The 24,524-nt window shown below is 47.5% G+C and overlaps 1 protein-coding gene across 5 annotated transcripts in view; it reads right to left on the bottom strand.

Moving 5' to 3' along the window:
* SEPTIN12 (septin 12) overlaps positions 1-24,524 on the bottom strand; it is a 331,103-nt gene that overhangs the window by 76,221 nt on the left and 230,358 nt on the right. Inside the window, exon 1 of one of the 5 annotated variants that reach the window (XM_063935048.1) lies at positions 7,586-7,807. The exons of 3 other annotated variants lie outside the window; for them this stretch is intronic. The gene's annotated coding sequence lies outside the window, so the exon portion shown is untranslated. Of the gene's footprint in view, positions 1-7,585; positions 7,808-24,524 lie in introns of those variants that run through there. One more of the 5 variants, XM_063935049.1, reaches the window with a different exon arrangement.

The raw sequence follows: 24,524 nt of genomic DNA, 5'->3' as shown, positions 1-24,524 counted from the left end.
TTGTATTTCCTGTGTAGTTATCTGGTTAGGTAGTCTATGTTATATTGTAGTGTATGACTTGTATTGTATTAATTCTTTTGCAAGTATAACATTCATAATATATATTAGGCGTTGGACCCTAAGCACGGTATCTGTGTATTTCTTATAGTGTTAAGTATTCACAGAGCGTCGGTGACGCTCAAACAGCTTTTAAGTTAATAAGGTTACACTGTGTTGCATCTACACCCTATCTCTACACTAAGGTTTTACAGCATATTACATTGTTTATGGTTTAGATTTAAAGGTTTAACATTGTGAGCGTCAGCGCCGCTGGTGATCTCCTCGTGGTCCCGAGCGTCCGCTACGCTATAGCGAATCATTACGTTAGTCGGCAGCCAATAGCGTGCCTGCCTGTGATCTCTCAGCCGTGAGCGAACGTGACGCTTGAGCGTCTCGACCACGGCTAAGCGATCGTTACGCAACGAGCGTACCCTTACGGTACTCCATACGTAAATAGCGTACAGTGTTCTTAGACCTCATAAAGGGTTTTATATAAGATAAATATTTAGCTTTATCACCCCATATTTCATCAACCAGCACCGGGCTCTGCGCCTGGTCCTGGTGCAAAAAATACGGGGGACAAAATGCGTAGGGGTCCCCCGTATTTTTTGAACCAGCACCGGGCTCCACTAGCCAGGTACATAATGCCAGAGCCGGGGGACACTTTTATTGTGGTCCTGGCGGCCCTGGCATTACATCCCCAACTAGTCACCCCTGGCCGGGGTACCCTGGAGGAGTGGGAACCCCTTAAATCAAGGCCCCCCCCCCCCTCCAGCCACCCAAGGGCCAGGGGTGAAGCCCGAGGCTGTCCCCCCCATCCAAGGGCGGCGGATGGGGGGCTGATAGCCAAGTGTAAAAAATCAGAATATTGTTTTTAGTAGCACTCCCTGATTGGCTAAAAGGACTCTCAGTGGCGCTCCCTGATTGGCTAAAAGGACCCTCTTTGACAGGAGTCAGGGGGGGTCCTGGCAGTCGGGGAAAAGGGTCCCATGTGTAAACATGGGACCCCTTTCAGTGCGTGGTCGGGTTTCCGGTTTGTTTTTTTGCCAAGTACGTGGATTATACAAAGAACAGAATATACACTGGATTATGTGAGTATAATTTTTTCAACAGGTACCCCGAGGATTCTACATGGAGAAGAGGACCGAGCCTCGTGTGAACATAGGTAAGTATGTATGTATGTAGGTGTGCATGTATGTAATAAACTTTTACTGTCACGGTGTGTGTGTCCTGTTTTTTGTTGGGTATTTTTTTAGTAGTAGTACTACAGGTACCAGCGGGCCCGGTTTTCCACCGCATGCTGGTACTTGTGGTTCTCCAAGTACCATCTTGCGGGGGAGGCTTGCTAGGACTTGTAGTACTGCTACTAAAAACAATATTCAGATTTTTTACACTTGGCTATCAGCCCCCCATCCGCCGCCCTTGGATGGGGGGGACAGCCTCGGGCTTCACCCCTGGCCCTTGGGTGGCTGGAGGGGGGGGACCCCTTGATTTAAGGGGTTCCCACTCCTCCAGGGTTCCCCGGCCAGTGGTGACTAGTTGGGGATGTAATGCCAGGGCCGCCAGGACCACATTAAAAGTGTCCCCCGGCTCTGGCATTATGTACCTGGCTAGTGGAGCCCGGTGCTGGTTCAAAAAATACGGGGGACCCCTACGCTTTTTCTCCCCCGTATTTTTTGCACCAGGACCAGGCGCAGAGCCCGGTGCTGGTTGATGAAATATGGGGGAACCCCTGTCATTCCCCCCCCCATATTTTGACAACCAGGACCGGCTCAAAGAGCCCGAGGCTGGTTTTGCTTAGGAGGGGGGACCCCACGCATTTTTTTTTCTTACATTTAATATTTTCCCACCCCTTCCCACTGATAAACATGCATGGATCTCACGGATCCGTGCATGCCTATCAGAACACGGTAAAAAAAAGCAGGTCTATTTGAAAACTGTTTTTTTTTTACGATTTGTATTTATTCACGGCAGTGTTTGGCTATTGCCGGCAGTGTTTGTGAAATACAAATTTTAGTAAATTACCGAGTTCTACCAAATAACAGGCGTATTTGACCGATGGTGTAGTCATTCGTAATTTTTTTCTTTGACTTCAACAAAAATACGAATGCCCTCATCACTGCCGTGATTTGAGTTTAGTAAATTCCCGAGATGACACTTTGAAGAAAAAACACCATCTCGGTCAAAATAGGGAGCTTAGTAAATATATCCCTATGTCTCATCCAGGTATGGCACAGCCAAAATAAGATAACATATTTTACCGCAAGTTCTCACCAGCGACCAGGTCTGCACTCTGCAGTCGGGATGTGCAACTATATATATATATATATATATTAGATGTCTACTTTCCAGCATTCTGCAGGAGACTCCCTGAAATAGTAGCAATCTCCCGCACTCCCTGAATAGTCCAGCAATCTCCCTGATTGCACCTTATCCCCATTATTATTTATTTATTTATTACCAGTCATTTATATAGCGCACACATATTCCGCAGCGCTTTACAGAGAATATTCGGTCATTCACATCAGTCCCTGCCCCAGTGGAGCTTACAATCTATATTCCCTATCACATGTACACGCACACACATTCATGCTAGGGTTAATTTTGTTGGGAGCCAATTAACCTACCAGTATATTTTTGGATTGTGGGAGGAAACCGGAGTACCCGGAGGAAACCCACGCAAGTACGGGGAGAATATACAAACTCCCCACAGTTAGGGCCATGGTGGGAATTGAACCCATGACCTCAGTGCTGTGAGGCAGTAATGCTAACCATTACACCATCCGTTATGCAGCTGTTACATTCTTGGGGGAAAAAATAAATCAGAGACACATACATTTCCCTGCATTGGTTATAAGGCACAATGATCCCTATGGCTACATGCATTTTAAATAAGGTTTCTCATGGCCACTTACAGTATATTGAACCTCTTGTAAAACACAATACACAAACAAATCCTGCAAAATATCAGTGTATTTTCTTCAACAAGTAGATCTTACTAACTTTGGGGCTCATTTACATTTGGATGTAAGTATGGACAGTACGGATGGTATAATGGTTAGCATTACTGCCTCACAGCACTGAAGTCATAAGTTCGGTTCCCACCATGGCTCTACCTGTGCAGAGTTTGTATATTTTCCCCGTACTTGCGTGGGTTTACTCCGGGTGCTCCGGTTTCCTCCCACAATCCAAAAATATATTGGTAAGTTAATTGGATCCCAACACAAATTAACCCTAGTATAAATGTGTGTGTGTACATGTGGTAGGGAATATAGATTGTAAGCTCCACTGGGGCAGGGACCGATGTGAATGGGCAAATACTCTCTGTAAAGCGCTGCGGAATATGTGTGCGCTATATAAATAACTGGTAATAATAATAAGTAATTTTTATGATCAGCCTCTCAGATGTACTGTAAAAGTTCATGTTCAGTTTATGGTCATCAGCCAAAACACATTGACAGACGACATTTCAATAGTACATAGCACCAAGTAGCAGGCGACATAGTCATAGCATACAGAAACATACAAATAATACAATCATAAATTAACATCCGTACTGCAAATAGAATAAAACTGTTCCTAAAACGACTAGTCCGTGCCAGCAGAGTACGAAACCTCTTTGTGTACGGAAGTTCGACAAAGAACTCATTAAAAGTATGTCCACTTTCTGATAAAATACTTCTGACTTTACTTAAGGCTCTACGCCTATACAACTCATCAAAGATAGGCAGCGGCATACTAATGATTTTACTAGCGGTTCTTCTAAATCTCTCTAATGCACCCCGATCTTTTAAGGTGCAGCCACCATACCATGTCACTCATCCAAAACTAAGGATGCTCTCAGTCGAGCGCCTATAAAAGTTTAAGATGGTCTGCGCACCAACACCTGTTGCTCCTAAACGTCGCAGGAAAAAAAGTAGTTGCTGAGCTTTTTTTACTATCAACTGCAAGTGCGCCGACCATGTCAAACAAGACGAAATCTGAATGCCCAAAGAGCGAAACGAAGCAATCATTTCCACTGCTTGATCACCAACAGGCGATTTCTGCAACTGTCCCTTCCTAAAGTCCACGATCAGTTCTTTAGTCTTCCCACTATTTAAAAATAAGTGATTTTCATTACTCCAACCAACTTGTTTCACAACTTCCGTCCTATAAGCTGACTCATCATCACCGTTAATTAACCCTACTACAGCAATGTCATCTGCAAATTTAATCACTTTAACAAATGCATCTGCTGACACACAGTCGTGGGTAAACATCGAGTATGAAAAAGGGCTAAGGACACAGGACACCTGTATTGAGCAGCACCTCCCCGGACCTAACACTACCCATTTTAACCATCTGTGGGCGATTAGTCAAAAATTCTTAAATCCGATTACAAGTAAAACTATCAAAGCCCAACACAGATAATTTATTTGTCAAAGACGCAGGAATCACTGTGTAAAAGGTCGAACTAAAATCAATAAATAAAATCCTAACATAAGCATTCCTCTTTTCCAAATGGGACAGAGTAAAGTGCAACAGTGTAATAATCGTGTCGTCACTGTAACGGTTCCGTCTATAAGCAAATTGAAACGGGTCAAACTCAGCTGAAAAAAAAGATTTAATATGATGCAATACTAGTCTCTTAAAGCATTTCATTATGAGGGACGTTAATGCTATAGGCTGATAGTCATTAAAACACTTTCTTAGGGACTGGGACAATACTTGTCAACTTCAAACTCCTTGGCACTACACAGTGCATTAAGTTAAACAAGATCGTTAATATCCCCCTCAGTTGCTCCGCACATCCATGAAGGACCCTCCCCTGAATGCCATCAGGTCCCGTTGACTTGCCCGGATTTACCCGACGCCGACAATTTAGCACAGCGCCTTCTTCAAGCAACAAGGGAGATTCCCCCTCGCGAGGGTTCTGCGGCAACTGGGGTAATCTGTTATTTTCTTCAAATCTAGAATAAAACAGATTTAAATCATCCTCCAATGAGTTAGTAACCTCCACATGGTTGGCCTTTTTAACTTTGCACCCAGTCACTTCATATATCAGCTGCCACAAGCCCCTAGGATTCTTATTCAGACTACTAAGAACATCAATCTTTTTAGAGTAACGAATTTTTGCTCTTTTTATGCCCAAACGAAGTTGGGCCCTGGCTGTTCTCAAAGCGGCCTCATCGCCAGCCTTGAAAGCTCTATCCCTGGCTTTAAGTTGAGCTCGAACCTCCCCATTTAACCATGGTTTGTCATTAGAATAGGTTTTAATTTTTTTCCTCACCGTGACACTCTCCGTGCATGAACTTATATAGCAGGAGATCAAAGATGCAAGTACATCAATATCAATTGAATCATTGATCACACACTCTTCGATGAACAAATCCCAATTTGTAAATTCCAACATATATCCTGCACCTCATCATTGCTCCTTCTGGCCAAATTGTAACCGTTTTAATCACAGGCTTCACTCTTTTAACCTGGGGTTTATATAGAAGTATACGCTCGTGCTGATAGGTGCTACTTTCACAATCTCCCTGAAATGCTTTTTCAAAAGTAGGCAAGTATGATATATATCACCACCAGTATACACCACCAATGCCTTGGAAATCAGATGGATCTGCGTGCACACTGACCGCTGAATAGTATGCAATTCCTCCTGAATAGTCATGATACACACTCGGGAAACTCATCATGTGCGGGAAAACCCTGCACAGCCGCAGGTGGAGTAGCGGCTTAGACATGTGCAGCACTGAACCAACCATAGTTCCTAAAAGTTGTGCATGCTCTGCTGTGGATCATGTGCTCCACTAACAATTGCTATACTGACCACAAAACAGACTTGAATTGGCCATTATGGAGGCACAATGGCGGTATATTCCGCCGGTTAACTGAAGAAACTAGCGGTAGTATTTAAAGGCTTACTACATAAGGTTTATATATTACGACTCACAGACTACGTGTGTTACGTTTCTATTACTGCTCTCCATATGTTGGAGAGGTCAGCACCAGATTTGGCTGCAGTATTGGGTGTTGCTTAAGTTACCAATACAGTGAACTGCAACCACTGGGCCAGGGGTATTCAGCATCCAGCTGCTGTGTAACTACACATCACCAGTAGGTCCTGCCATAGTATTGCCATTAGGACATCCCAAAACTGCAGCAGGGCATGCTGGGATGTGTAGTCCCACAGCTGACGGTCTTTGTGTTGAATACCCCTGCTCTAGGCCTATGGTTTGACACCTCTATGGCTGCGGGCCTACATTAGGCAGCAGTCATGTCCTGGTATGGGACCTGCTCACCTGTTGCTGACAACCAAGATGAGACTGACTAAATGGTAACTATCATTGCTGTGTACAAGACTAGCAGCCGACATAGAGGCAGCTGGTGCGGACACATGGTCATTTGGGGCACAAGCCCATCACTAGATCTCCTGCTGCTGTGGGGCAGAGGAAACAGTGTCCTCAGGGTAACCCCTGTACCGTGATTGTGTCTCCCCATACAATGATCCAATGTGCTGTATACACCGTACAATAATATTATATATCTGGGGGCTTCTTAGTGCTTACGTTAGTAAATGAAGAGCTATGGAATGTAAAACATGCACTGTGATATGAATGCTCACAATAATTAATCGCAAGAACCATTTTTAAGCCCGGGCAAAGTCCATATATCGAGATGAAATGAGACCGGTTTCTTGAAAGGTAAGTGCTACAGAATGACCAGCGAGGAGATTCCGGCGCCGCTACTGGGCACCTTCCTCCACAGATGCGATACAGTGATGGAAAGTCATGAAACTGGATTGCGGCTTCAGGTAAGGCAGAATAGAAATCAATAGAAATATGCAGCAATCACCTAGCAAAAGATGCAATTTCCGCAATTTACCTTGACACATTTTCTTCCAACGGACAATCTGCCAGTTCTACCTGCTCTTCCTCAAAATCCCGAATCCAGTTCTTACTTTTCACCAGACACAAAGACACATATAACCTTCTGAGACAAGCTACCTCACCCCCCGGAACGTGCTCTCCATAACCTGGCAGGGATGGAATATCTAATCCTGGATGTGGTGCTACTGAATATTACACACCACACCTTGCCTAACCTCTACTACTAGGTGTCCACGCCGATAACCATTTATGCTGTGATGCAAGCACCTGATGGACAAATAATAGGTGATGAGTGTTGATGGAAGGATTTTTAGGTGACCTGGAGTTAAAATGACGATTACTGAGCTGGATCTGTTCGTCATGACTTAAATATTGTACCTGTCTTGTGTGTTTGGTACACAGAGCCTCCGGCACCGCTACCAAGGATAAAACACATTGCACGGATGTAGCAAATGACATCACACTGATGGAACACTGTAATAACTGGATATTCACTGTTACCAATTAACTCTTTCACTCCGAGAAAGGACGCTGATCAGAATGACAGATTGTGGAGAGAGCACTGCGTTACTGTAGGACCAGTCAGCGTGGCGGTAAAAACAATTTGTCTTTTCCCAGCCTGCCGCGCCAATGTGCTTTCTATACACAGACACACACAGACACACACGTACCTACTTCCTGATCACACTGATAGATGGGGGTGGGGGGGCAACGAATCTCCGCTCCAACTGCATAAAGCCCCCCGGAATCTTCCTCTGTTGTCTCCCAGGAATTGTGGAGGTCCTGGAAAGATCCAGCTTCTTTTTTTTTTCTCCCCCCCACCCCCCCTTCCCCTGCGGCGTACAGAAGGGGACACACAAAGTGTCTGCACCTTATGGCAGGCAAACTGGTCTCTCTCAACCCCTTTCTATAGAAACCCCCCCACTGGGATGAGACAACAAAGAAAGTCCCTGCGTTATAGGCACACGTGACCTGAATTGGAAATAATAACCCTTTAACAGCCAATGGGGTTTCTAGTGCCTGGCAGAAGATGCCCACCCCTCCAAGAAGTCCTGCTATCACAACTTTACAATGAAGTGATAGAAAAAGCCTCTGTAATGATATGAATTTCAGTCCTAGGAATGGGAACGCCACCGCGTTTAACTAGTCTTCCTCCCGTCTACTGCATTTACTAATTTTGCTGGTGGGACATGTGTCAGATTACAATAGAGAACACTCAGGCTCAATGAGGCTTATTACAAAGCTGATCCAAGTGGGCTACTCTCATTGCTGGAGAGATATGTACAAAGAACCGAAGCTTTGTTGGTCACCCGTTTGATTTCGGCGCGGTTTTATTTCGCAGGGAGGCAACAATCCTCCAGCAAGGAACCCTCCTGCCACGCGCACTTACCTACTAACCCTTCCACAGCAGAACTCGTGCTGTTAGATCACAGGAATAAGAGGCAAGTTTTGCAAACGTTGTACTTTCTCCGTGCAGGTCACGTGACAGCTGAGATATAAGCAACGCGCGTGTCATCGACGTATCTGTGCTGTAGTATAGCCAGCCTGCTCAGTTTATTATGACAATATCATTTAACCCTTAAAAATAAACCAGTGCTACTTGTGTCTCTGTCAGCGCTGGGGTGAGATAGGTCAGCCTGGCTGTGCATGTGTGAGCCCCACCAGCTGTGATTAAAGACGCATTTAAACACACACTAACGTCCTATCCCCGGCAACCTCCGCTCATTCAGAATACAGACTATTCAGGAGATGGAAGAACTTCTCTTGTCAAGACAAAGGAGTGAACGGGGTCTGGAGGCCGGGGGCCAGGCTTTGTATAAACTTCCAGTACAATGGTATAATCCTAACAGGAGGCGAATGGGAGAGAACACAGGAAACGGGGGGTGGGAATGGAAGCTGGTGATGAAAGTGTATAGCAAAGACCTGTGTCTTCCATATAGATGCTATATAAGTATTAATTCATTTTTATGATATTTAGTCCAAAGGTGGCAGTGTTCCACAACACCGCTCAGCAACCTATGAAACCCCAGCGGCTGTGGAACTAGATTACCAGACTAGGGCGTGTAGTGTCAGCCCGTCTGCAGGTGCATAACCACGCGTTAGATTATTATAAAACTACCGATGTAAAGAAAAGTACATATTCCAGATAACAGGTTCAGATTGTGTGCTAAGGAACATTTCTAGAGAATACAGGAATAAGGGACCTAATCATTATTACAAACTGACGGCCCCACTACGGCAACTTGCGGTGGCAGGCACCGGCGTATCGGAGCAATTCAGTACTGTTTCAGTGGCGGGTCCGCTGTGAAAAGCCGCTGTCCCACAATCCCTAGCACGTCTACTGTCAGCGCCAACAGTCGCAGGGATCCCTTCTACAGGCTCCGGAACTCCTGCCAATAGGAAGGTGCGGGGCTCCACTGGTCAACGCCATCTGAAGATGGCATCAGTTCCCACAGTCACGCCCCCCAAATTTTTAATCTGCAGAGCTTGATGAAATTAAGGCTGGGAAATAGGGGCGGTAATGGTGAATGGGTCCATTACAAGTAACATAAACTTACTTTCTGGCTGTATAACGGACCCGTCCACCCAGGCCCCTAAGAGTGGGGTCTGTGATGTATTTCTCTGCAGAGATCGGTTCTGCAGTGAGATGTCGGCACAATGTAGTGAGGACATATTCACATGTAAACCAAGAGGGGCCATTCACATGCAGATCCGCCGGCCCCTGCACCGCGCTCAGCACAGCAGTGACTTCTGTCTGCATTAGCATTTAGAGAGTGAATGGTTACCAGTCACTGTCATGTACTGTACCTGCTTCCCCTTCATAGGGTGCGCTCACAGAATCGCCAAAAGTTTTGGGGGAAGGAAACTTCTATCTGTTTCCATGCTACATTCCCACGGCTGACAGCAACACCTAGGACACCGCAGCCCAATCCCATTCTATATATGGTATAATGCACCCCCTACTGTAAGTCAGTGCTTTTTAATATCCGCTGGGACTCAGGGGTGCGCAGTACCGGCACCTATTTTTTTAACCTTATTTGCAAATCGTGCACGGTTGACTGACATTATTATGACCACCAGCTAATAGCCAGAGTAACCGCTTCAGAGCCACATACGCAGCAGGGTTCGTAGAACTGTCATTTTAGACCCACGTCTGGTAGTCCCCAGGTTCATGTTGACGGTGAGATGCTTCGCTGTAGCAAGTCGGTCGGTCCTCAAGCACCTTCGTAGCCGACGTTCACCTCTCACATCAGTGGCACGGGCCGCTCCGCAGTTTCCACGTCGGTTATTAGCAATGGTGCCATGTGTCCAGTCACGATACACCTTCACCGCAGCAGCACGCGTACAGTACACAGCTACACGCTGCCGACGTCAGATGCAGGAGGTGGTCATAATAGTGTGACTCGACCGCGTATAACTAGTTCCAGAAACAAAGTGAAATCAGTGACATAATTTCAGTCATGAATATAATAAGCATCGCCTCACTTACTGTAGCTCTAGCTTGGAAGCTGCTATAAATCTTGTATTAGCTTGTAACCTTAGGCAAGTTCCGCAAGTCTATAGAACGCTGGGTCGTGCAGGCTGCAGCGGGTTCTGTATCACGCTCAGGGTTACTGCGCTCTGCACGCCCCATCCCTGAGTTTATCATCTGCTTTATTCTCCCCTCTCAGGAAAGGTGTCAGGATTCAGGATGACATGGTATAGATGTGAATGTCGGCGTCGCTGATCTGTGCCAGTTGCTCCAGGGAACAGGAACAGCTTCTATTTTGGTTCGTCTCCGCTGCAGAGTATTCTGTGGTGTCCTGCAATCACCCACCCAATAGTTTATCTATAATGGGTGTAGAGAGTGCAGTGCACACAGGCCTTAGGTCACGGGCAGCCCTGCACCGCACACCCAGAACAGACCCCCATGGTGTGCCTGCAGCGGGTCCTCCTCTAGTCAATCTGTCTGTGCCGCCATTTCCTTTTGCTATATTTGGTGGCGGGGCAGGAGATAGTATTCGCCATTACTAGCTTCTGCGTTCAAACCATGTCCGACAAAATATCACACAGAAGATGGCGGCGCTGATGCACAGTGGCTGTATATGCGGACTCTGCGGCCTCCAGATATACCACCCAGCAAGTATCTTCTGTCTTCCTGCACAAGGCCGCAACACCCATTGTTTTCCCATCCGCAGCCGGCATTACTCCATCCATGTGTGTATACGCAGTCTGCAAATATCCGCAAGATGTGACCTGTTTTACACTTTCGTGCAGCTCAGAAACAGTCCCTTTATCATTATTACTATTGCTGTGTGGGGTTTATATGTGCTCTCTGTGGGTTTTCTCCAGGTGCTCCGGTTTCTTCCCACACTCTAAAAATATACTGGTTGGCTCACTGGCTCCTGATAAAAATGATCCCTAGTGGGTGGGTGTGTGTGTGTGTGCGTGCGTGCGTGCGTGTGTGTGTGTGTGTTAGGGAATATGGGGGGTCATTCCGAGTTGATCGCTCTCTAGCAACTTTTTGCAGCGCTGCGATCAGGTTAAATCTCTGCAAAACTGCGCATGCGTATGCACCGCAATGTGCAGGCGCGTCGTACGGGTACAAAGAGAATCAGTGCTCGGCGATGGATTCAACAAAGAATCCATTCGCACAGCCGATCGCAAGGTGATCGACAGAAAGGGGGCATTTGTGGGTGTCAAACTGACCATTTTCTGGGAGTGGTTGGAAAAACGCAGGCGTGTCCAAGCGTTTGCAGGGCGGGTGTCTGACGTTAATTCCAGAGCTACTCAGAAACTGCAAAAAACTTTTTTGTGCCTTCGGCTGCACATGCGATCGCACACTTGCAAAGCTAAAATACACTCCCCCATAGGCGGCGAATATCTGATCGCAGTGCTGCAAAAAGTTGCTAGCGAGCGATCAACTCGGAATGACCCCCATGGTGTGTAAACTATACTGGGGCAGGGGCGGATGTGAATGGGTTAATATTCACTGTAATGCGCTTTGTAATAAGGATGGCCATTAAAGGTTTAACCATCAATGGTCTCCTTTGACGGTGCCATCAGTGTTTAACATCGATGGCATGAAATCATCGGTTGTGAACCATTGATGGACCCAGTAGGACACAGCAGGCGTCGGGAGTGGTATGGTTGGTGGGCGGGGCTATCAGAGAAGGAGACAGGACTGAACAGGGTGGGTGGGTGTGTGTGTGTGTATGTGTGTGTGTCCCTGCATCAGGAGAAAACAAAATAGGAAAATCTCTGCCATCGATGGAAGAAAACCATCAGATCTCTGAAAGCGACAACAAAACCATTGCTCATTGGTAGTGGAACAATGGGGGTCATTCCGAGTTGATCGCACCAAGCTACTTTTTGCTGCTGGTACGATCAACTAATCTCCGCCTATAGGGGAGTGTATTTTAGCATAGCAGGGCTGCGATCGCTTGTTCAGCCCTGCAATGCTAAAAAAGTTTCACGTAAAACAAGACCAGCCCTGGACATACTTACCCTGTGCGACGATCTCAGCGATGCTGGAGCCGACTTTGACGTCAGACATCCGCCCTCTGTTCTCCTGGACACGCCTGTGTTTTCCTTACCACTCCCCGAAAACGTCCGCCAACGGACAGGTGACGCCCCGGAACGCCTTCCTTCTGTCAATCTTCTTGCGGTCGCCGCTGCGACTGCTTTCTTCGTAACCAGCATCGTTGCACGGCGACCCCTGTTGCCGGGCAACGACGCGCATGCGCATTCCAGACCTGTTCGCATCGCAGCGAAGAACCGCTGCGTGCGAACGGGTCGGAATGACCCCCATTGATCGTTGCTAACCAACGATGGCCATCCCTGCTTCGTAATATGTGTGCACTATATAAAATAAGAATTTACTTACCGATAATTCTATTTCTCATAGTCCGTAGTGGATGCTGGGGACTCCGTAAGGACCATGGGGAATAGCGGCTCCGCAGGAGACTGGGCACATCTAAAGAAAGCTTTAGGACTATCTGGTGTGCACTGGCTCCTCCCCCTATGACCCTCCTCCAAGCCTCAGTTAGGATACTGTGCCCGGACGAGCGTACACAATAAGGAAGGATTTTGAATCCCGGGTAAGACTCATACCAGCCACACCAATCACACCGTACAACTTGTGATCTGAACCCAGTTAACAGCATGATAACAGAGGAGCCTCTAGAAAAGATGGCTCACTACAGCAATAACCCGATTTTTTGGTAACAATAACTATGTACCAGTATTGCAGACAATCCGCACTTGGGATGGGCGCCCAGCATCCACTACGGACTATGAGAAATAGAATTATCGGTAAGTAAATTCTTATTTTCTCTAACGTCCTAAGTGGATGCTGGGGACTCCGTAAGGACCATGGGGATTATACCAAAGCTCCCAAACGGGCGGGAGAGTGCGGATGACTCTGCAGCACCGAATGAGAGAACTCCAGGTCCTCCTCAGCCAGGATATCAATTTTGTAGAATTTTACAAACGTATTTGCTCCTGACCAAGTAGCTGCTCGGCAAAGTTGTAAAGCCGAGACCCCTCGGGCAGCCGCCCAAGATGAGCCCACCTTCCTTGTGGAGTGGGCATTTACAGATTTTTGGCTGTGGCAGGCCTGCCACAGAATGTGCAAGCTGAATTGTACTACAAATCCAACGAGCAATAGTCTGCTTAGAAGCAGGAGCACCCAGCTTGTTGGGTGCATACAGGATAAACAGCGAGTCAGATTTCCTGACTCCAGCCGTCCTGGAAACATATATTTTCAGGGCCCTGACAACGTCTAGCAACTTGGAGTCCTCCAAGTCCCTAGTAGCCGCAGGCACCACAAATAGGTTGGTTCAGGTGAAACGCTGAAAACACCTTAGGGAGAAAATGAGGACGAGTCCTCAATTCCGCCCTGTCCGAATGGAAAATCAGATAAGGGCTTTTTCAGGATAAAGCCGCCAATACTGACACGTGCCTGGCCCAGGCCAGGGCCAACAGCATGACCACTTTCCATGTGAGATATTTTAACTCCACAGATTTAAGTGGTTCAAACCAATGTGACTTTTGGAACCCAAAACTACAGTGAGATCCCAAAGTGCCACTGGAGGCACAAAAGGAGGCTGTATATGCAGTACCCCTTTTACAAACGTCTGAACTTCAGGGACTGAAGCTAGTTCTTTTTGGAAGAAAATTGACAGGGCCGAAATTTGAACCTTAATGGACCCCAATTTCAGGCCCATAGACACTCCTGTTTGCAGGAAATGTAGGAATCGACCCAGTTGAATTTCCTCCGTCGGGCCTACTGGCCTCGCACCACGCAACATATTTTCGCCAAATGCGGTGATAATGTTTTTCGGTTACATCCTTCCTGGCTTTGATCAGGATAGGGATGACTTCATCCGGAATGCCGTTTTTCCTTCAGGATCCGGCGTTCAACCGCCATGCCGTCAAACGCAGCCGCGGTAAGTCTTGGAACAGACAGGGTCCTTGCTGGAGTAGGTCCCTTCTTAGAGGTAGAGGCCACGGATCCTCCGTGAGCATCTCTTGAAGTTCCGGTTACCAAGTCCTTCTTGGCCAATCCGGAGCCACGAATATAGTGCTTACTCCTCTCCATCTTATCAATCTCAGTACCTTGGGTATGAGAGGCAGAGGAGGGAACACATACACTGACTGGTACACCCACGGTGTTACCAGAGCGTCTACAGCTATTGCCTGAGGGTCCCTTGACCTGGCGCAATACCTGTCGAGTTTTTCCCAACGGTTTATAAACAAGTGGAAGACTTCTGGGTGAAGTCCCCACTCTCCCGGGTGGAGGTCGTGCTAAGGAAGTCTGCTTCCCAGTTGTCCACTCCCGGAATGAATACTGCTGACAGTGCTATCACATGATTTTCCGCCCAGCGAAGAATCCTTGCAGCTTCTGCCATTGCCACCCTGTCTGTTTACGTGGGTGACTGCCGTGATGTTGTCCGACTGGATCAACACCAGCTGACCTTGAAGCAGAGGTCTTGCTAAGCTTAGAGCATTGTAAATGTCCCTTAGCTTCAGGATATTTTTGTGAAGTGATGTCTCCAGGCTTGACCATAAGCACTGGATATTCCTTCCCTGTGTGACTGCTCCCCAGCCTCGCAGGCTGGCATCCGTGGACACCAGGACCCAGTCCTGAATGCCGAATCTGTGGCCCTCTAGAAGATGAGAACTCTGCAACCACCACAGGAGGGACACCCTTGTCCTTGGTGACAGGGTTATCCGCTGATGCATCTGAAGATGCGACCCGGACCATTTGTCCAGCAGGTCCCACTGGAAAGTTCTTGCGTGGAATCTGCCGAATGGGATTGCTTCGTAGGAAGCCACCATTTTACCCAGAACCCTTGTGCATTGATGCACTGAGACTTGGCTCGGTTTTAGGAGGTTCCTGACTAGCTCGGATAACTCCCTGGCTTTCTCCTCCGGGAGAAACACCTTTTTCTGGACTTTGTCCAGGATCATCCCTAGGAACAGAAGATAAGTCGTCGGAACCAGCTGCGATTTTGGAATATTGAGAATCCAATCGTGCTGCCGCAACACTACCTGAGATAGTGCTACACCGACCTCCAACTGTTCCCTGGATCTTACCCTTATCAGGGAATTGTCCAAGTAAGGGATAACTAAAATTCCCTTCCTTCGAAGGAATATCATTATTTCGGCCATTACCTTGGTAAAGACCCGGGGTGCCGTGGACCATCCATACGGCAGCGTCTGAACTGATAGTGACAGTTCTGTACCATAAACCTGAGGTACCCTTGGTGAGAAGGGTAAATTTTGACATGAAGGTAAGCATCCCTGATGTCCCGAGACATCATGTAGTCCCCTTCTTCCAGGTTCGCAATCACTGCTCTGAGTGACTCAATCTTGAATTTGAACCTCTGTATGTAAGTGTTCAAAGATTTTAGATTTAGAATCGGTCTCACCGAGCCGTCCGGCTTCGGTACCACAACAGTGTGGAATAATACCCCGTTCCCTGTTGCAGGAGGGGTATCTTGATTATCACCTGCTGGGAATACAGCTTGTGAATGGCTTCCAAAACTGTCTCCCTGTCAGAAGGAGACATCGGTAAAGCCGACTTTAGGAAACGGCAAGGGGGAGACGTCTCGAATTCTAATTTGTACCCCTGAGATATCACCTGAAGGATCCAGGGGTCTACTTGCGAGTGAGCCCACTGCGCGCTGAAATTCATTGAGACGGGCCCCCCACCGTGCCTGATTCTGCTTGTAAAGCCCCAGCGTATACTGAGGGCTTGGCAGAGGCGGGAGAGGGTTTCTGTTCCTGGGAACTGGCTGATTTCTGCAGCCTTTTTCCTCTCCCTCTGTCACGGGGCAGAAATGAGGAACCTTTTGCCCGCTTGTCCATGAAAAGACTGCGCCTGATAATACGGCGTCTTCTCATGTTGAGAGGCGACCTGGGGTACAAACGTGGATTACCCAGCTGTTGCCGTGGCCACCAGGTCTGAAAGAGCGACCCCAAATAACTCCTCCCCTTAATAAGGCAATACTTCCAAATGCCGTTTGGAATACGCATCACCTGACCACTGACGTGTCCATAACCCTCTACTGGTAGAAATGGACAACGCACTTAGACTTGATGCCAGTCGGCAAATATTCCGCTGTGCATCACGCATGTATAGAAATGCATCTTTTAAATGCTCTATAGGCAAAAATATACTGTCCCTATCTAGGGTATCAATATTTTCAGTCAGGGAATCCGACCACGCCAACCCAGCACTGCACATCCAGGCTGAGGCGATTGCTGGTCGCAGTATAACACCAGTATGTGTGTAAATACATTTTAGGATACCCTCCTGCTTTCTATCAGCAGGATCCTTAAGGGCGGCCATCTCAGGAGAGGGTAGAGCCCTTACAAGCGTGTGAGCGCTTTATCCACCCTAGGGGGTGTTTCCCAACGCACCCTAACCTCTGGCGGGAAAGGATATAATGCCAATAACATTATAGAAATTATCAGTTGTTATCGGGGGAAACCCACGCATCATCACACACCTCATTTAATTTCTCAGATTCAGGAAAACTACAGGTAGTTTTTCCTCACCAAACATAATACCCCTTTTTGGTGGTACTCGTATTATTAGAAATGTGTAAAACATTTTTCATTGCCTCAATCATGTAACGTGTGGCCCTACTGGAAGTCACATTTGTCTCTTCACCGTCGACACTGGAGTCAGTATCTGTGTCGGCGTCTATATCTGCCATCTGAGGTAACGGGCGCTTTAGAGCCCCTGACGGCCTATGAGACGTCTGGACAGGCACAAGCTGAGTAGCCGGCTGTCTCATGTCAACCACTGTCTTTTATACAGAGCTGACACTGTCACGTAATTCCTTCCAACAGTTCATCCACTCAGGTGTCGACCCCCTAGGGGGTGACATCACTATTACAGGCAATCTGCTCCGTCTCCACATCATTTTTCTCCTCATACATGTCGACACAAAAGTACCGACATACAGCACACACACAGGGAATGCTCTGATAGAGGACAGGACCCCACTAGCCCTTTGGGGAGACAGAGGGAGAGTTTGCCAGCACACACCAGAGCGCTATATATATACAGGGATAACCTTATATAAGTGTTTTTCCCCTTATAGCTGCTGTATAGTTAATACTGCGCCTAATTAGTGCCCCCTCTCTTTTTTAACCCTTTCTGTAGTGTAGTGACTGCAGGGGAGAGCCAGGGAGCTTCCCTCCAACGGAGCTGTGAGGGAAAATGGCGCCAGTGTGCTGTGGAGATAGGCTCCGCCCCTTTTTTGCGGACTTTTCTCCTGCTTTTTTATGGATTCTGGCAGGGGTTAAATGCATCCATATAGCCCAGGAGCTATATGTGATGCATTTTTTGCCATCCAAGGTGTTTTTATTGCGTCTCAGGGCGCCCCCCCCAGCGCCCTGCACCCTCAGTGACCGGAGTGTGAAGTGTGCTGAGAGCAATGGCGCACAGCTGCAGTGCTGTGCGCTACCTTGTTGAAGACAGGACGTCTTCTGCCGCCGATTTTCCGGACCTCTTCTGCCTTCTGGCTCTGTAAGGGGGCCGGCGGCGCGGCTCTGGGACCCATCCAAGCTGGGCCTGTGATCGTCCCTCTGGAGCTAATGTCCAGTAGCCTAAGAAGCCCAATCCACTATGCACGGAGGTGAGTTCGCTTCTTCTCCCCTTAGTCCCTCGATGCAGTGAGCCTGTTGCCAGCAGGTCTCACTGAAAATAAAAAACCTAAACTAAAACTTTCACTAAGAAGCTCAGGAGAGCCCCTAGTGTGCACCCTTCTCGTTCGGGCACAGAGATCTAACTGAGGCTTGGAGGAGGGTCATAGGGGGAGGAGCCAGTGCACACCAGATAGTCCTAAAGCTTTCTTTAGATGTGCCCAGTCTCCTGCGGAGCCGCTATTCCCCATGGTCCTTACGGAGTCCCCAGCATCCACTTAGGACGTTAGAGAAATAACTGCTAATAAATACTATCAAAAAAGGTATAAGCATTTGAAGATAGCGAATTATAATAGACAAGCCTATCGATTATTTTTTTATAAATAATCTCTGTAAAGCGCTGTGGAATATGTGAGCCATACTTGCCTACATTGAATTTCTCCTCTCAGGGAGAAGCCCGTAGAGGAGACGCTGCAGAAAACTTCGCGGGACGGGGCCGGGCTGTGACATCAACAAGCCCCACCCCCCATCCAGAAAACGCTGCGATTCGCGGGTCCGCGGGAAGGGGGCTGGGCTAAAATGACGCGATTCACATAATTTTAACCCCTTGCCCACTCCAGGGACCTGCGGACACGGGAGAGTATCTCTCCATCCTACCCGCATCGCTAGGATACGAGCAGGATGTGGGAGACCTGCCTACTCTTCCGGGGGTGCGGGGAGGGGATACCCCAAAAAACAGGAGCTTCCTGCAGTTTCCGGGAGAGTAGGCAAGTATGATGTGGGCGCTATATAAATAACTGGTAATAAATATAAATAAATAATAAATAAATAAATAAATAAATAAATATGCATTAAACATAGCACATTCCAATGCCTTAAAGGGGGTGTTCCGATAATCTAACTTTGATGTTAGGTTCCCCACTTGGCATTGTGGTGGTCATTCCGAGTTGTTCACTCGCTAGCTACTTTTAGCAGAAATGCAAACGCAAAGCCGCCGCCCTCTGGGAGTATATCTTAGTTTAGCAGAATTGCTAACGAAAGATTAGCAATTCTGCTATTAAGTATTTCCTTGCAGTTTCTGAGTAGCTCCAGACCTACTCCTAGATTGCGATCACCTCAGTCCGTTTAGTTCCTGGTTTGACGTCACAAACACGCCCTGCGTCCGGCTAGCCACTCCCCCGTTTCTCCAGCCACTCCTGCGTTTTCTGCTGGCACGCCTGCGTTTTTTAGCACACTCCCTGAAAACGCTCAGTTACCACCCAGAAACATCCACTTCCTGTCAATCATTCTCCGATCAGCAGAGCGACTGAAAAGCTTCGTTCGCCCGTGAGTAAAATAGCATAGTTTTGTGTAAAATTGCTTAGCGCGTGCGCCCTGCTGTGCATACACATGCGCAGAACTGCCGGATTTTAGCCTATTAGCAATCCTGCTAAAAATAGCAGCGCGCGAACAACTCGGAATGACCACCTGTATTGCTTCTTTCCCCTGGACCTTCACTGTGGCCACAGTGGAAGAGGGTTGAAGTACTTACTATCAGTGGGGACCTCTACTGGCCAGCTTCTGTAATTACCTATGCAATGTGCACAGGGAAGAATATGCTTCCAGTAAGAGCAGACTCCTGATTGGATGCCATGACCTCTTATATCATTACAGACACTGCCCTATAGAATGACCCACTATCAGTAGTGGTGACAGGAAATGGTGGGAAACCCCTTTACATCTGTTATTTTACACAGTGATGTGCTTTACTCTCCATTAGCAAAATCCTTACTACATCCTGTCTGCTGCCATTCAGTAATGAGGTTGTGGTTCTGAACCCTTTATCGCCATTGGGAGGGTTATCTAGTAAATTCTGTAGAATCTGATTGGTTGCTATGGCTCCACTTGACCTCTTTAGAAGGTTTGATAAATCTCCCCCATATTTGAGCATGATTCTGAGAAAACTAGACACGTTGCATCTCCTGTGTTGTGTTGCGTTGTATGCAGGGGGTATAACTCGGCCATAAAGTTATTCCAGGCTTCTTTATAGGAATATGACTTCTATATAACCTGCCTGCTTCCCTCCCTGACAGTGACACCAGGTGGTGTAATTGTCTGCCAGGGAGCAGTGGGTATCATGATTCTGTAGATCTAAAGCTGTAAGGGGTTGTGCATAAAGGTAGTGTAGCTTCAGCAGTCTATATAGGTGGCACAAGAAACAGCGCCATCTAGATGGTCATAACCATGAAAAATAAGAATTTACTTACCGATAATTCTATTTCTCGTAGTCCGTAGTGGATGCTGGGGACTCCGTAAGGACCATGGGGAATAGCGGCTCCGCAGGAGACTGGGCACAAAAGTAAAGCTTTAGGACTACCTGGTGTGCACTGGCTCCTCCCCCTATGACCCTCCTCCAAGCCTCAGTTAGGATACTGTGCCCGGACGAGCGTACACAATAAGGAAGGATTTTGAATCCCGGGTAAGACTCATACCAGCCACACCAATCACACCGTATAACTTGTGATCTAAACCCAGTTAACAGCATGATAACAGAGGAGCCTCTAGAAAAGATGGCTCACTACAGCAATAACCCGATTTTTGGTAACAATAACTATGTACAAGTATTGCAGACAATCCGCACTTGGGATGGGCGCCCAGCTGTTATGATTCCTGTACTCCAGACCGGAGGCGATCTTATGGCAGGGATCTGAGTACAGGAAAATAAGCTGGTTGTGGGAGCTGGAGAGCCTAGTAACCCCTGGCGCCCTAACTCCGTTGTCTCGCCCGTGTTATCAGAAATCCCCTGCGAGACTATGGTTGCTTGAGCCCATGGCAGCCGCGTTCGAAGGGCGGATTATGTCTGCCCAACCCCGATGCCCCCGCAGGTCTTAATGGGAGACAAGGGGAAGTCCGAGACAGGGTGATAACAAGGGGCCCTCTGACTAAGCAACCAGGCCAGGGGTTACAAGCTAACTAACTAAATCAAAAGGTATGTGCGGACTAGCCGCCAGGGAAAAGGACAACCAAAGATCCACTGATCCGACACTCCTATCCGGCACCGCTGGACACCAGAGTGGATCTGTGGAAGCGGAATCCTCCGCAAAGCTCCAGAACACAATTAAACAAAATAATAAACAGAAGCGGACAAGCCGCAACACACGGCTGCGCCGCGACTCACGAACACCACCAGATGTTAAAGGTGCTCGGTCAGACTCCAGGAACAGATGGTAACTTCCGAGTACAGGAACAACCGAATAGACCGGGACTGGGAACTCTCTGCAGCAGACACAGGCAAACAGGAAGCTATCACCGGCGTCTGTAAGAAGTCCTGAGGGTGCCTTTATTCAGGAACCCTCCAATCCAGATCCAGACAGGGCAATCAAATAGAAATGCCGTGCAGCTTGCATGCTGCACGGCCAGCACATAGTCAGGGTAATGAGAATAGACCCAGCAACGGGGAACGCGGCTGAACGTGGCATCCCCGTTGCTAAGGTCAGAGCGGCTCCGTGCGCCCGGCGTCTTAGCGTTGCCAGGGAGCCGGCGGCTGAACGCGCACGGCGTCCCTGGTTGCTAGGCGCCGGGCCGCACGGCCGAGCGGACCCCGGCGCCTAACAGTACCCCCCCCTTGAGGAGGGGTCAAGGAACCCCTAAAGCCAGGTTTCCGAGGAAATTCACGAAAAAATGCCCTTTTGAGCTTTGGGGCATGAAGGTCCTCATCCAGGACCCACGACCTTTCCTCTGGCCCATAACCTCTCCAATGCACCAAAAAATAAAGCCGACCCCGGGACAACTTGGAATCGAGAACCTTCTCAACCAAGAACTCCTGCTGACCCTGTACATTAACTGGTGATCTCCCCTGAGACTCTTTACGAGGAAATCTGCTGGACGAAACATATGGTTTAAGCAATGAGCAATGGAAGGTATTTCCGATCCGTAAAGTTTTTGGTAAACGTAACCGGAAAGCAACTGGATTGACTTTTTTGATAATGAGAAATGGTCCAATAAATCTAGGACCCAATCTGGCTGAGGTTTGTCGAAGTTTGATGTTGCGAGTCGACAACCACACCCTGTCTCCTACTTTAAAAGTGCACGGCCGCCGGAGCCTGTCAGAAATTTTTTTTTCCCGGAAAGCTGCTTTTCTGAGAGCCAGGTGCACTTTTTTCCAAATAAGTTTAAGATGAGAGGTCAGGGCCAGAGAGGAGACAGAGGAATGTTGAAAAAATGAATTAGCTCTGGGGTGGAAACCAAAAACTGCAAAAAATGGAGACACATTGGTGGAAGAATGACAGGCATTATTATAAGCAAACTCCGCCAATGGAAGAAACTCAGACCAGTCATTTTGGAGTTTGGCCGAGTACAAACGCAAATATTGTTTTAGAGATTGGTTAACTCGCTCAGTCTGTCCATTGGATTGTGGATGATAGCTGGAGGTTAATGATAATTTCATCTTTAACGAAGCACAAAAAGACTTCCAAAATTGTGCAATGAATTGTGGACCCCTGTCAGAAACAATATCAGTGGGTAACCCATGGAGTCTGAAAACATGACGGAGGAACAAGACTGCCAATCCCTGGGCAGATGGCAATCGGGGAAGAGCAATAAAATGGGCCATCTTGCTAAAACGGTCCACTACCACCCATATGACTCGGCATCCGGCTGACAGAGGGAGATCCACCACAAAATCCATGGAGATATGCGACCATGGCCTAAGAGGAACCTTCAAGGGCATAAGTTGACCAATAGGCAAAGAACGGGGAACTTTATGCTGTGCACAGACTTGACACGAAAAAACAAACTCTTTAATGTCTTTGGAAAGACCAGGCCACCATACTGAGCGGGATACTAATTCCAAAGTCTTAGCGATTCCCGGATGCCCTGCAACTTTGCTATCATGAAATTCCGCCAAAACAGTTGCTCTCAAAAACTCAGGAACAAAAAGACGACCAGCAGGAGTATTTTCAGGAGCTTGATGTTGAAGCAGCTTTAATTGGGAAAATACATCCTGTGTGAGACCTGCCTGAATGACTGAAGGCGGAAGTATGGGAGTAACAGGACTGTTGTCTTGAACCGGAAGGAAACTGCGTGACAGGGCATCTGCCTTGGTATTCTTGGAACCTGGTCTGAAGGTGATAATGAATTTGAAACGAGTAAAAAATAAAGCCCAACGAGCCTGTCGGGCATTCAGTCGTTTAGCCGATTCAATGTATTGAAGATTTTTGTGATCAGTCAAAACTGAAATGGTATGGGTCGCTCCTTCAAGCCAATGTCTCCACTCCTCGAAAGCCCATTTAATAGCCAGCAATTCCCGGTTACCAACATCGTAGTTGGATTCTGCAGATGAGAATTTTCTGGACATAAAGGCACAAGGATGTAACTCAAGGGAATCTGGATCCTTCTGAGAAAGGATAGCCCCTACTCCAACCTCCGAGGCATCCACCTCAACAATGAAAGGTAATTCTGGGTTGGGATGTCTAAGGACAGGGGCTGAGACAAAGGCTTGTTTTAAGGCCTGAAAAGATAACTCAGCTTCACATGACCAATTGGTAGGATCTGCTCCCTTCTTAGTAAGTGCCACAATGGGAGCAACTAGGTCAGAGAAAGAGTGAATAAATCTTCTATAGTAGTTTGCAAACCCTAAAAAGCGCTGAATTGCTTTTAAATTGGTGGGTTGCGCCCAACTAAGGATGGCTTGGAGCTTTTTTGGTTCCATTCGGAATCCCCGAGGGGAAATAATGTACCCTAAAAAGGATACCTCCGTGACATGAAATTCACACTTCTCCAGTTTGGCATATAGGTGATTTTGACGTAATTTCTTTAGCACCTGACGCACCTGGGTAACATGTTGTTCTACGGAGTCAGAATATATCAAAATATCGTCTAAATAGACCACGACGAATCTTCCCAGAAACTCACGGAGCACATCATTAATGAGATCCTGGAAAACTGCCGGAGCGTTAGATAGGCCGAATGGCATGACCAGATACTCATAGTGGCCTGACTGAGTACTAAATGCCGTTTTCCACTCATCCCCTGACCTGATTCTGATGAGGTTATATGCTCCTCTCAGATCAATCTTAGAAAAAATAACAGCCGAACGTAGCTGATCAAAGAGGACAGAGATCAGCGGCAGAGGGTAAGTATTCTTTACTGAGATTTTATTCAAAGCTCTAAAGTCAATGCAGGGTCTGAGTGAACCATCCTTCTTCTCTACGAAGAAAAAACCTGCACTTAAAGGGGATTTAGATGGCCTGATAAACCCTTTTCCAAGGCTTTCTTTCACATACTCATTCATGGCCACAGTTTCAGGACCAGACAATGCATATAACCTTCCTTTAGGCAACGTGGCACCAGGAATTAACTCAATGGCACAATCATAAGGCCTATGGGGAGGCAAAATATCCGCATTGCCCTTGGAAAACACATCAACAAAATCCTGGTATTCCCCAGGAATATGTGCGGAACTGGCGGCAGCTACTCGGATAGGAAGCG

The sequence above is a fragment of the Pseudophryne corroboree genome, chromosome 7 (assembly GCF_028390025.1).
Source record: "Pseudophryne corroboree isolate aPseCor3 chromosome 7, aPseCor3.hap2, whole genome shotgun sequence".
Taxonomy (NCBI): domain Eukaryota; kingdom Metazoa; phylum Chordata; class Amphibia; order Anura; family Myobatrachidae; genus Pseudophryne; species Pseudophryne corroboree.
This window is presented reverse-complemented; position numbering and strand designations above follow the sequence as displayed.